General features: G+C 37.7%; 1 protein-coding gene across 39 annotated transcripts in view; it reads right to left on the reverse strand.

The window, feature by feature from the left end:
* The window catches only part of LOC127379623 (receptor-type tyrosine-protein phosphatase delta), a 353,106-nt gene that overhangs the window by 166,541 nt on the left and 172,057 nt on the right, over positions 1-14,508 (reverse strand). For all 39 annotated transcript variants that reach the window (XM_051429470.1, XM_051429457.1, XM_051429468.1 and 36 more), the window contains exon 8: positions 13,250-13,297. The gene's annotated coding sequence lies outside the window, so the exon portion shown is untranslated. The remainder of the gene's footprint in view (positions 1-13,249; positions 13,298-14,508) is intronic.

The following is a 14,508-nucleotide window of genomic DNA, read 5'->3' on the forward strand; positions in this document are numbered from 1 at the left end:
CACAAAGGGGCAGCTTGAAAGGAGATGGATTATGTCCTCTTTGAAACTTGTGATTCCACACCACTAACCCGAGTCTTAAACTGGTGGATGATTTTTGAGATCTCCTTTCAAAATAAAAAAGGGCAGCTCTGTCACACCAAAGAGGTCAAAGAAATCAAGTGAATCCAAAAGACCAGTAATGCTTTTGGTGGGGTCCATTTCTTAAACAAGATAAAGTGTATCATCAGAGTAAAAAAGAAAAGCCTTGTTTCTCATTTTCCAGAGGTTCCATTCAGCGATGCCGGCCTTATCTTCCATCCACAGCCAACTGTATAGTCCAACACTGCCTTGATACGACAAGTGTAAGATAAACTTGACAGATCAACTTTTTCGATAGTCACCGAGCCCATAAACAACTGGGGCCTCTAATCTGATAATCCACCAATGAAAGATTAGGCAGTGGGAGTATTATTGTGTTGTCACTCTTGCTTACAGGGTCACATGGGCTTTAGCTGCCAGGGTTAGACATCCCTCGGCAAATCCTGGGAAGGTGTCACATCTCAGCAGGTGAGGTGTGGCGATAAGACAGACTGGGGGATATTAAATGGTCAAACTGCAATTATCACAGGAATTAATGAGAAAGCATAAATCTACAGGAAGGCGGCAGGGTGGTCTCGTGATTAGAGACATGTTCTGTAGCTGAAAGGTCACAAATTTGATCCCAGAAATAGTCGATGTATGTCCATTAACAGCTATTTGTGCCGTGAAGTATCCTCAAGCAAGTCACTGAACTGCTACCGGAATGTTCTTCTTTTGTATCAGTTAAATTATAAAATATGTTCAATATCAAAAACTTTGATTAACTCTATGAACGACATTAACACATCCCACATTGTCTTCTTTTGCTCTTTTCAGTTTGCAATCCTGCTTCACTTTACATTTGTGAACCTGGTATTAACCATCCAGGCAGCTCCTGCATATGCTCACTGCTATCTCGCAAGGAGAGCCGGAGAGTTGGAGTAATTCAAACATTCTTCAAACTGCAATTTATTTTCCCCGAGTTGTAATTATGGTCTATTAAAATGCAAATGATGTCAATGGCACAGCAGCGCTAATCACTCAATGTCTGTTTATGGGCAGTACAGCCACATTAGAAGAAGACTCACACAGTGGAGAATGAGATGAACAGAGATCCTCTGTCTATGAAGGATCCAATGAATTAGACCCTTTTGCTTAATGTATAGTGTGCATTTTCTCAAGGGATGTAAAGATAATCATACCACATAATGTTAATCCAGTTAAATATGGTAAGTTATATAGTTGATGATTTTAGATGCTGTCAGAGTTGATCACCTTTAACTACAGCAGTGTGCTATGTTTTATGTGACCAACATGAATCTTCCGTGGACTGTTGTTAATTAACAAATGCATCTGTACATTACACTAGAATATAAGATCTATTTTGACAGTTTCAGACTGTATCCTCATTTCCACTTAGAGGCAACGGAGAGCTAGTACTTTTGATTTTACCTGCATACTGTAACATATTATTGGATACTGACACCTACTGCTATATCTAGGTATGCAAATTATAGTTATTTTTCTCATGATATTCATTCAAGACGTCTATTATAACTGGAACAAAGTATTGCAACAGATGTTTAACACCTTTACAACAATATATAGGAACCATAGTTCCTAGCTTTTTTGTTTGTCAGGCCAAACATTATTTAACATTCAAAATAATGTGATATGTGTCTTCTGGTAACACATATACAAAACCAATAATTTGTACCTCTATATACTTTAAAATAACATATCTATGTGTACATTTTCAAATAAATTGTATACAGAATAGCAGTAGAAAGAAAGCAATGCTAAAGCCTATAGTTTGTGCACATGCCTTTTGCCTATAATCACATCATTATTTTCCCCAAAATAAATATCTTTCTGGTCATCCTGCTTCCTTCCATACCAAGTAACTGACTGCATAACTGAGCTTGCACATATGTTTCAGTGAACCTTGCATGCTTCCCATCTCATAAACTGCCAACTTTTGTGCATGTTTTAATTGAAACCCAATCTGTAGTTTATAGCAAAAGCTTGCGATATTGATGTTTTGTATATAACATCAATACACACTAGTTTACTGCAACATATTACCATACAAATTAATGTAAATGAATGAGCTCTGACTATAATTGGATAATATAAATAACATTTAGCATTTAACAACACAGCTAATCAGCTATGCAAAGTGCACAGAAATATTGCTCACATATTAAAACTGAATGTAGTTGCTGCCTTGGATCACTTTTTACTGGACATATATATAGAATTTCAAATCAGACTGAGATAAACATTTGACCTCTATCTCCCAAGAATTTAAAGTCCTTCCTGAGACATTTGATCCTTTGTCCAAACTCTTTATGAGAATGCACGTTATGGAGTCACTGGTGATGTTCAGTTTTTTTCTGCTGGGTGGAGGTCCACAGTTAAACACACGAGGTCAATAATTATCCATATTTCAATGTTTTATTCATGAGTGCATAGCCACGGGTAGAATTAATGTTCATGCATGTTAAACTACACATGATTTCCTGTTGTTGGTTATGTGAGAGAAAGAGAGCTGCACTTATGAAGTAATGAACGTGATGAGCATGAATTACATCCGGGTTGTAAGCAAACATATTTGCATGTTCTTCTCTCTGCTGTGTGTATTTTGGCACACTGCTGTTTTATTCTGTTGCTGATGTATGTTCTGTGCTCCCATCACTTTTGCTATGCATTACATCAAGCCCAGTGGGGATTAAAGCTTATCTATAGTACTGTTAACCATATGCCGTGACAACAACCTCATGTCACCCTTATCACAGGGTTAGCTGCTGACAAGACATGGTGTTATTAATAATCAAAAACCTCTGAACTGTTCACTGGGATGCAGCCCAACAATGCATGCAATGAACTTCCACAGACATTATACAGGAACAACCTGAACTACATGGCAAATGTAAAAATGTTTTAAATGTTAAGTAAAATTGGCTTCATGTTTATATATCAGTTCAGAAAGAGATGTTAATTTGACATTTTGGAAACGGTGGCAGGCATGTTTTGACACGGTTACATGCAGTCTAATGGGAAGTGCTGAACCCTCTGCAGAAATAAGCATGGTAAGAGAACACTGCATGCTTAACACTTAACAAATTGGGAGTGAGCTGGCCGCAGTAGTGTAGTGCTTTTGTAATCACTGGTGAGAGGATTTGTGAGAATATAAATAGCACTTTCATTAGATCAATACTGTCATCCCTCCTCCGTCGGCTCACATTAAGAGTACAAGCTGGGTAATAATGGAGGACTGGTTGGACACACTCTGTAGCATTCTGTTTGATCATAAGGGGTGGTGTCCCCTAGGGCGCACTCTCCGGCCTGCTGATAAATTCATCTTTTTGACTGTCCCCGTGGGAGCTTGCCAATGAGTGAGGGACATTGACTTTTCATTAAGGAGATCACTGCATTGGAAATTGAATTTATTTTGGGCTTAAGAACATGCGAGTCGGCCCCGAAGGCCACAGAAGAATGCCAATACACTGAAAGCTGATGGAATGTTTTGGTTGACTAATAATGCTCCCCCATTCCCTCTAGTGAAATACACACAGGTGTCAAGAAACTACATGCAAAGTTGAGGATGTTGCTATTATTATTGGATATAGTGTGCTATACTTGTTCTTTACAGTAGGCTGTTAATGCTGTTAGCCTAGTTTGAAATGATGATAGCAGCCCTGGGCATATAAGAATGCTGCATACAGCTTCATACAGACTGCCTTAAGAGTTGTTGACACACCCAGCAGGCTTTGCTGTATAATAGCATTTGTGTATATATGGGTTATTGCATTTGGCACATGTTAGAAGCAGAAACATACAAAGTATTATTAATACAAGTTTTAAAATATGTTGTTTTTATAATTGCACCAGTAAATATCCTAATAACTGTGTCTGTGGTTTGACTCATGACACAATTAAAAACAAAAGTGTCATCATTCAACAGTAGCACCAAAATAGGCTTAGTCTATCAAATTCATTTAATAGGCTCATTACATTATACAGTATATAATTGTACTCTCACAGTTCCATTGCAGGAGATTCAATGTTATTTAGAGACAGCATTTTACCACCTAAGTTCATGAAGGTTCAGCAAAATATCAAGGGTCACTCTCCAGCACTGTACCCTGCACCTATGCAAAGCTTTTACACTTGCTGTAAATTTCATCAAGGTGAGCTAAAGTGTTTACCCCATTAATTTATTTCAGCTAAAGCCAGAGCACTGACCCATAAAATGAGCTAAGATAATACTGACCTTAACATGGTCTTCTGCACATGGAGGTAATTGCTAAGGCTCCAGATCAATCAATATTGACTTGCCAGATTTCTTCCCCCTTCCCCACCCACTATTGCTTCAGCTGAATGTGTAAAATTGGCTTTAGATGGATGGAGAACATATCCCTGATAGTTTAACCTTTATCTAGCTAACATGTTCACTTATCTGTACAATTATAGATTTTGCCAGTCAAGCTGTTTCACAGAAAATCTGTTGAGTGTTAAAAGACTGGAGAGTACAGCAGGGCTAATTGTGGACTGTGTGTTTAAGTTGAATTCTTTAGAAGACTTAAAACAAATACAATTAAACCTTTACTGTAGAAAGTGTAAAGTCTTCTCTATACATTAGCATTACAGTCTTATTGAGACTTGCATCTTTTGGCACATATCACCACAAAAATGAAATAGCTGATACTGAGCAATAACATTTCAACAATAAATTACGGAGAAAAAACTGCATGCAGGCGCACTCACATAAACACACACACCTTTACATCACAATCGCTGTGTACTCTAAGGCATTTGATTTCTCTTTAATTTTTCAAGGTAGGGGCACAGACTTAGCAGGCATTTCCATCTTGACTTGATAAATCTCCCAATCTTCTTTTCCCTGCCACACTGAAGTAATTTATTTTCTATCTCTCCAAGCTATATTTTCCAGTTAATATTTCATTTTTTTCATACAACCTGACAAAGGATGCCACAAGGGATGATAAGAAGTCTGAAACCTTTGCACTCTCACTCTAGATACAGGATTTACCTTGAGAATTTTTCAAAGAAATAAGACTTCTAAAATAAGCAAGACACTTAAAACAACATTGGTGTGTTCCTTTTGAGCTGTACAAGCTGCACATGGTCATCTTCTAATAGTTAATTCTAAAACATAAATTATTAATGTTACATATTTTTGTGCATTTAATTCCAGATCATGGGTTACAACCTGCATTGAGTACCTGATGAAAACAACAAAACAAAACATGTTCCAATGTGTCTTCCCTCAGGTAAAGATCACAAAGACTGGCTGACTAGAGTTGCTATTTAAAGAGTTTTCATAACAGGAAATCCTGATTGTGTCACTCAGACCTATTTTCAAACCCAGCAGCTCATTCATCATTGATATTCCATAAATGTGCTCTGTTTTGACTCAGGATTATGAAGCGCAAATTCAAAGTATTAACGTTACTGCATAAAAACTATGTTCTCAGTGATTTACTAAGCAGGGTTGTATTCTTTGCAGCAGAACCAAATTACATGTTCCTTGAGTGATGGGTAGCAGTGTCCTTCTGGCTATTCAACTCGCCCTTAATTTGAATTTGATAAGATTTCTTTTTGAGACATTGTTAGGCTAATGTAAATTTGGAGGGAGGACGAGAGCCTACCGCTGGCTTAACTTTGATGAGGTGTTAATATCTTATATCAAAAGCAGATAAAACCCTTATTAGCCCCAGTGGTCTTGCTAGAGTGGGAACTTATTACACAGAGGAGATGAGACGAAAGCAGATGAAGTAATAAGACTGCCAGGGGCTTTGTTACATGTCCTTAAGCTTTCTGACGGGGTCAACTTAATTTTGTGACTTAAATGCTGAGGGTTTACGGATGCAGACAAGCTGACATTGTTTGAGAGATCTAATTCAGACTCTCATATTTCATAGACTGCAAACATCTGGGGGATTACAGTGTCTCGAGCCAGAGGCAGTTTGATAATCGGTTGTCATTTTAGGAGTTGTATGCCCTTCCCAGCTTTGGCGGTTTCTAAAGGTCTTTGGTTCAATCAAATGTTTGTGAGATTAGTTGGCTGCACTCCTTTCAAGAACCATTTCCATGTGGGTTGGATTTTAATGTTTGCCTTTAGGCTTCTCGTGGTGAAACACTGAAAATATGTCAGAAGACTGATAATTTGGGACTCTGAAAGTTATTTTGAGACAAATCTAGCCATGCTTTGCTGACATTTAATGGTCAACAAGGAAATAATACACACTGTAAACTCGAACCAGTTATGAAATGTAATAGTCGGCAACATAAACAAGGATCTTTGGGGCAGGATCTATACTGAGGATGTGTAGTGAATTAGTAAGACTACAGCCATGCTAACTGCTCTGTGCAGCAGCATTTAGGCACAACAGTGCTTTGAGCAAAATGTCAATAGCAGCATTCTAACATACTGATATTTAACAAGTAAATTGTTACCATGTTTACCATCTTAGTTTAGCTTGATGGCATGCAAACAAGTGCTAATTAGAGCTAAACAAAAAGCATGGCTCGGGCTGGTGGGAGCTAAATGAAAAGAGAAGGAATCGCCACAGTTCTTACAGTTCATCCTTAGAGGGACATGAATGTCTGTTTCAACAGTTGTTGAGACATTTCAATAAACGTGAACCTCATGGTAGCGTTACAAGAAAAGTCAGTGGATCACTAAAGTCATAAGGATTTATTGCCTTGGAATGTTGTCCTTCCATGGACAAGATTGGGCAGATTCTGTGTTTACATCCATGATTCTTGACAGAGCACAGCTCAGACAGAGAATGTCTGATTCTTTATGTGATGATCAAACCATATTATTATCACTATCTTATTGCTGTTGTTTTATTTAAATTATTTTATATTTTATTCTAATATAAATTGTATCTGTTCTATGTGTGTAGCATTAAGGGACTGCAAACTTTAGCTTTGTTGTACTACCTTGTGTTGTGTATGGATAAATACATTTCCTTCATCCTTGAGAGTGATCCTCCTAAGCGATGGAGCAACAGACCAACAACGCCAACCATGGAGCCATGTGTGGCTAAAGAGTAGTTTTTAGAATTGGATACAAGGAGGACTTTGTTGTGGTAGTGAATTTGTTTTTACCATGAATTTCTTGCTTTTACAGTCCCTTAGAATAGATGATGTTAGTAGTTTAACCTCTTTAAATATAAATGCAGCTTTATATACACTGCTGACTTGTAAGGCATAGTAAACTACCTTGCTAGAGCTCTACAGAAAGCACAAAGTAAGCACACTGTTCGTATGCCACAAATCAATGCTTTGGACCAAGAGGAATGAGCTTTTGACTCACTGACTGAGGGATGTCATCAATACAAAACATTCACCCTAAACAAGTCGGAAAACACCTTGGGTTCCAGCACTATGTCCCATTGATTTCTGTTCAGCTCAGCGCGGATTCTGCAGCATTTAGACATTTAATTCCCTTTCAAGCAAAGTCATTACACAGCCGAGCATTTAATTAAGCAATCACAGCGGTGCAATCTGAATGATTCAGTGTCTGAATGAAGGCCAAGTTGGCAGTGTCTAAATGTGGGCCGAGTTGGCATTATTGTGCCTTAACAGTTCCTAATGAAGCTGCTTCTAACGTTTAAGATTTATGGAAAAATTTAATTTCAGAGAATGACATGGCCCTTCCTGAACATAAGAAGTGTACAGCGCCTCAACAACCGCTCGGAGCAACAAAAGAAAAGTCAACATTTTTGAATTCACACTCAATAAATCCACATAGTTACACTCTTAATTAAGTGTGTTAAAGGATTTTTCGAGATGGAAGGAGCCAGGTATTCACAGCTGACCTATTTCCACCACAAAAGAAACATCATTTGAGGGGCATGGGCACAGATGTGTCCGAGGATGTACTGGAGGTGTTCTCACCTCTCCATGCCTCTGTAAACAGGGCGACATTTTATTATGTCTGGATGTGGCCTCTGTGTGCTTGGTTTGCTTTTCCCCAAATGAGCTCAGCTGTAGTGACATTGAAATTTATAAAATGTTTATAGTTGGTCAGTCAGCACCGCTTGCTGTGGATTTCATAGAGAACTTTGGACAACTGCAAATACAGTACTTTGATGTGCTCTAATTTTCACAAATCAAAGTCTTCTTGAAGTTGATTGCCTTGCCACGCTGTATCAGCACTGTTTATCTAAAAACAATTACCCAGAAAAATAGGAAAACAATATTTAGCACGTTGTGATTCTTTCATTAAACAATGCTATCAAAAAATGGCAAAACGTCTGCAGCCAATACAAAATAGACAATTAAATTCATGTCCCACTGAAGCAGTGTGGACAAACAGTGTGAATGAGTTTATGGTCTCAAATTACAAATTGCTTACAAATTTAAGTCTCTGGTAAATGGAGAATTAATTTCATGGCAGGCTTGCCACTGACGCTGCAAAAACCCTATTCAATACAAATGCTATATGGTGTTCTGTGTGATTCTTCTTCTCTCTGTAGTGGGCAGGTGTGCAGGTGGCACCAGCACCTGCAACTGCACCTGTGCAGTTTGTGTCACAGTATGTTGGTCTCTGAAAGCCATTTGTTCTCAGTCAGGTTAGTGTGCTCTCTACAACTGCTACAAATATCAATTGTTTTTTGTTGTTTTTTATTTCACAATTTCATAAGAACAAAAGAACTCAAGCTGTGATTTGATATCAATCATACTGTCTATGACAATTGTAAAGGAATAAGTCAACATTTGGCATTGCTTTCTTGCTGAGAGTTCAATGAGAAGATTGACATTCATTTTATGTATGTACAGTAAATATGTGGCTGGAGGCAGCAGCTGGTTAACTTGGCTTAGCAAAGACAAACAGGGGGATACCACTAGCCTGGCTTTGTCTGAAAGTAACAAAATCTGCTTACCAGCGCCTCTAAAACTCGCTGATTAACACTTTGTATCCAGTCGGGACCAATTGCCTCTAAAGCGAATTTTCGCCTTGTTTCATTCATGCAAATTTGACTGCTGGATTGTTTGTGGTCTTTCAGCCAAAATAGCCAATGTAGCAGCTGTGTACAGACATTAGCTATAAGCTAGCTAGCAACAGAGCCACCGACACTGTCTGTGTTGGGCGGTGGGTTTGTTCAGCTCAGCCTCTGACTGATCTCACTAGAAACCCCAGGTCTGTTATTTCCCTTCAGTCTTTCTCCTTTTCCTTCTAATCTGTCTATGTCTATGATGCAGATTCATAAAGCTCTGTCATGAATTTTTTCCTTGGATGCCGCTGCAGAATTTCCATAAATTCACGCTGCCCCGGGCAAATTAGCGTCAAATTGCATCTTCACATTGACTTTACATGTAAAATTGTAAAATGTACTTTGCATTCTGTCTGAACACACAGTTACGCTTCAGTGGATTAAACTAAAAAGATATAATGTCTTAATTGATGACCTATAGAGGTGCTCATAGGTGGACTGTACAGCCATGAGAGTGCTATCAATCTTCTCATCTAACTCTAGGCAAGAAAGTGAAGAAGTGTATTTCACAAAATGTTGAACTATTCCTTTAACAACAAATTTGTAGATGTTTTTATGCTGTTTGGTATGAGTAATGTTAATGTACAGCTCAAATTTATACACAAATGTAAAGACTGTAAAAAGTCTGTACCACAGTGATTGTGGTATTCTTGCTTGATAATGACACCTGGTGCTTCTGCATTTTTAAAAACTATATTTTCACCAAACTTGAACTTTGACATTCTAAACTGCGACTACAGATGTTAATCAAAGTCAAAACTTAATCCAGGCCTGATAAGATGCTCTATTTAACAGACCCGTTTTAGCAGGGGGCTCGATCAGGTGAAATGAAGAGGAACTGATTGCTTGTGGTGATTGTGCTGATTACATTTTAAATTTAAAACTTTCCTTCTAGTGCATGGACCTGAACAGTATTGCAGACAATGACATAGCAGGCTTAGTTAATGCCAAGGTGCCTGCAATCTTACAGACTGGTAGGGAAACACCACACTTTTTACTTTACTGGAGTTACAGAACTGTGGCTGTCTGGATTTTATAAATGGACAAACAAACAGAAATATACTAATAATTATTTGTGTGTTGTTAGCGCTAAGTATGGTCTACGAATTCTGTAACTATGTGTACATATGGCTATTTTCCTACTTGGCCAAATCCCTGTCATTGGTAAAATGTATAGATAAACACTGAATTATCCCCGCCAGATCCAAAAGCTGAAAATGCAATTTTCATATAATCCTTAATAAAACAATCATGTTCTGTAGGATGGAGAGTTCAGCATTCCTGACTCTCTTTTTCTGACTGTGGGCAGAATTCACAATGACTGAGATCCATGTTGCAATTCCCCCCTAGTCAAAACATTATGGATGCTTGTGCTACAGCTGTCATATAAATGGCATTTGAAAATATGCGATGAAAAGAATTTGCATGAAATACGGCACCGGATAAAGCATTAGCATATTGGAAGGGGGTATTTGCAATTGTGTCCTTCCCTCTGTTAGAGATGACAGATCATGTCATGTTACATGCATGCGTAAAAATCCCACAGAAGGATCCTAACTGCTACTTAAAATCAAAATAATTTCCAAAATAAGGAAATATGAGTGTGTTCAGAGCTGAATTTTACCGTGTTTATTTACACAGAACTTAATGCAGGTCTAGTTGGCATTCAGTCCAATCACTGTTTGTAAGCATGGATAACCTTGTGCTAATGTAAGATCACAAGAGGACTGAGACTAATCTGTGCTATCAAACCAATGTGAAACCTCTTTCAGTGACAAAATGGGAGACTCACAAATCATTTTGCAAAATCACATCAAGTTTTCGGAACTTTTGCATCCCAGTGGGCCTAATATCATGGCGGAGATATCAATTTCAATCCGGAAAATCTCTCTTGATCTTTTTTACATCATTTTGCATCTTTTCCAATTCGTTCTCCAAAGATGTGTTGGCATGACACCGCAGATTAAGGAGTTGATGGCAAACTCACTTGCCATCTTTCTGACTATGTGCTGCAGCTATGGAAAGTTAACAGTGAGCAGGAATCTTTTAAAGCCATTCTCCTTTACATTCAGTGGCTAAAGCATTGGTCATGGGAAACACTATCTTCTCCTGGATGTTTTTGCTTGCATCCCATGATCAGCTGCTCATCACTTTAGCCATTTTGTTAGAAAAGAAAGTAATGAAAAAAAATATATATTGCACAGTTTATAGCAAAACAAAGGTTGTCTTTCTGCAGCACTGCAGCAGAATATCTATATCACATGGATGATATTCAAAGTAAATGGTTATGAAATCATTTTACGAGCATGCACTGGATTGAGTCCAAGCTTTCGCTCTCTGGCTCAATCAGTGCACAGATACTGGTGTTCAAAGCTGTTTTTCTCCAACTCTCCCAGCTTAACTCTGGAGAAGAGTGACGAAAGGTACCGTAGTTTGAGTTCTGTGTTAGAACAGATACATTTCATTGTATCACAACAAGGCTTCCAGTTTTTCACAAGAGAGAGGAGAAATTGCTAGTTCACATATCTGTATTTGTTGGAAGATTTAGGTAAAAAATTGAATAGCTATGGGGTAAAACTGAAAACTGTACCAAAACTTGGATTTGTAGGTTTACATGTAACTTTAAATTGTCTGCAACTTGTCTGGACCTATGGACATTATCCTGTAGTTTGTATATTTTACCGGAGAATCTTGTGTTATTTTAGCTATAGTTTCATATTTGATACTTTTACAAAATTGTTACTTGCTGTTTTGTACTTAACTTTTGCCTAAAACAACTATAATAATTCCCTACACGGCTCGCTTTGTTTACATGATGATAAATGTTTCTCTCTGTTTCATTAAGGTTTGATTGTGGGAGTCAATGGACACATTGCAATTTTGAAGATCTTTGAAATAACAATTTCAGTGGAGTTTACAGGATTTCTTTTCCCCATATTTGTCTTTTTAACTTCTAAAGCTTAATAAAATAATAAACACTATAAACCTTCTAAATGAGAATTATTTTTATGGCCATAAACATCTATCTCACACAGTGGTATATCTGTCCAATTTTACAGTAAATAGTATGATTTTGTTTCAGCATGAAAAATTATATTATTGTGACCTTTTTAGGTGAAGGCAGAGAGGAGGATTTTCTGTGTTGAAAAGTATACAGTTCCCCTGTAACACTGGTAATATGAAAAAGACATGATGTAATTTGCCATAGTGTCTTAATAACAATAAGTAAACACAATCAACTTGACTTCTGAACTGGATTGCTTACCATGGTTGTCTGTTGTTAACCAGGGTGCTAAACGAGACAACCTAACGCAGACCTCACAACCAAACCCTAGACGCAATATAATTTACTATATATTCGTATACTCGCATATGTTGTGCTGTATGCTATATATCTTCATGTTATCTGAAGGCTTACAGCTGCATGTTTTCATTTGAGTGAAAATTGTGGAATGAAAGCTTAGCAAAGGGGCCGGGAGATTTAGCAAATACAGTGTATGTATATAACAACAATGGCAGGAAATCAGTCATTAGTTTTAACAAGGGCAATATAACAGAACATTTAATTTCTTATATAGGCAACTGTACATATTTCTGAAGTGGTTTACTGGTGGAATACTGTACGTGTCTCAGTAAAGATGTCAAGGGCTGTTAAATTTGTTGCAGTTATGACTTGTGTTTTGTCTTACATTCACCGTAATACATTTGACAGATGTAAGGGCCTTTTCACTGACTGTGACAAACAGAGTGCAAGTCTTACAGCAAATATCAATCATTGCACCATGAAAATATGGCATGATTGATGAATATTAATAGCTCACGCCAGGAACTGCAACCCTGCGACCAGAACCCCTGTTGAATTGTAGTTCATTGTGCAACTATTTGTATTGGTTGAATATTATTGTTCATAGTTCATATATATTAATTGTTGCATGTGATGAGAAACAAAAGTTGATTTTCACAACTTCTCAAAATAGTTATCAGCTGTACATCATGGAAAAAATATTTGAAATATCCATCTTTCATCACCCATCTTAACTTACCTGTCCTCATCATATTCACCAATATTCAAATTTGAGTTATGATATCCATTATAAAACCATATCGCTCTAAAGATAAACCACAAAGAGAAAAGTAAAATCCTTAGACAGGCCTACCTTGAGGTCGAAGGTGTGAAAGTCATGGAACATTCTCTCTCCTGAGACCTGTGACAGAGCGGGGGAGGGGTGAGACGTCAGTCATGATTAGGCCACGGTGCAATTACAGAGCAACTCCTCTGACAGTGATTGATCAATGAGGAACTCCCTTAATGAAGACAAGGACTCAGGGGCTCCCAGGAGCAAATTGGCAAAAGTAAGTAGTGGGAATAGTGTCCCAGATTGCCAAGGCACTAAGAGGATCATCCCATCTGTGGCGTAAATACAGGTGCATGTCTGATTTCACACAGCTGGAGCAGAAGCCAAACTGCAGTAATACTGAGACTAACAATCATGATATTCCAGCATTCTTATTGATTCTGAAGTGTTGTCTACTATTTCTTGTAAGGACAATGTAAGGTCAAATAGTGATTCCAAGGACATCTTCTGTTATATTGAATGTATTTTAAGTCCCCACAATGAAAAAGTGGAGTTGTAATGCTTCCTTCCCCAATTTGAAGCTTGTATACTGGTCTTGTGTCTTCAAATTAAAGGTATACTGGAGTTTTTGACCACTAGCAGTCATATGAAGCTTATTTTAAGAGCTGGTCCACATTTTGCAAATATCTCATGCATGAGTGCATGCAGTGAAGTAATACACAGATGATGGTTTCATGTTATTTCAGTGAACGACATCTGGCATTTGGCAGCATATTCCAAGAAATGTGGCAATGCACCAACAAAGCGGAAGACTGCTAGCAAGTAAATGTGGATATATATAGTGTATGTTTCAAATAATTCTAAAAATTGGCTTTGCAAATGTTTTGTGAGGATGGAAATGGCATCAACACATTTAAAGGACCAGTGAGTAGGATTTAGTGGTACCTAGCAGTGTAGTTGCAGATTGCGACAAACTGAAAACCACTTGCCTTCCAAATGTGTTGGAGAAACTATGGTGGTAATGAAACTCGCAAAGCTTGCAGTGAAATTCACGAAAAACACAATATGGAATGTTCCTTTAGGCAGTTTACCTAAACATTTTCTACATTTGTTTACTTTTCATAATAACTCTGAGTGCATTTGAGGTATACAAAGTTGTCTAACGCTTGTTTTAATTTAATTGGAAGTTATTTCACAAACTGATGACTTTCACGAACTCCACAGATAAATATCCTGTGGAGTGGTATGAAAGTGGGTGTAGATGGGGGTACAAGTCATGTGAGTTGGAAAAAAAGCTGTGACTCTTTTAGCATACAAAGGTTGACCATGCAATGCTCAAG

This window comes from Dicentrarchus labrax, unplaced genomic scaffold, assembly GCF_905237075.1.
Source record: "Dicentrarchus labrax unplaced genomic scaffold, dlabrax2021, whole genome shotgun sequence".
Lineage (NCBI taxonomy): Eukaryota > Metazoa > Chordata > Actinopteri > Moronidae > Dicentrarchus > Dicentrarchus labrax.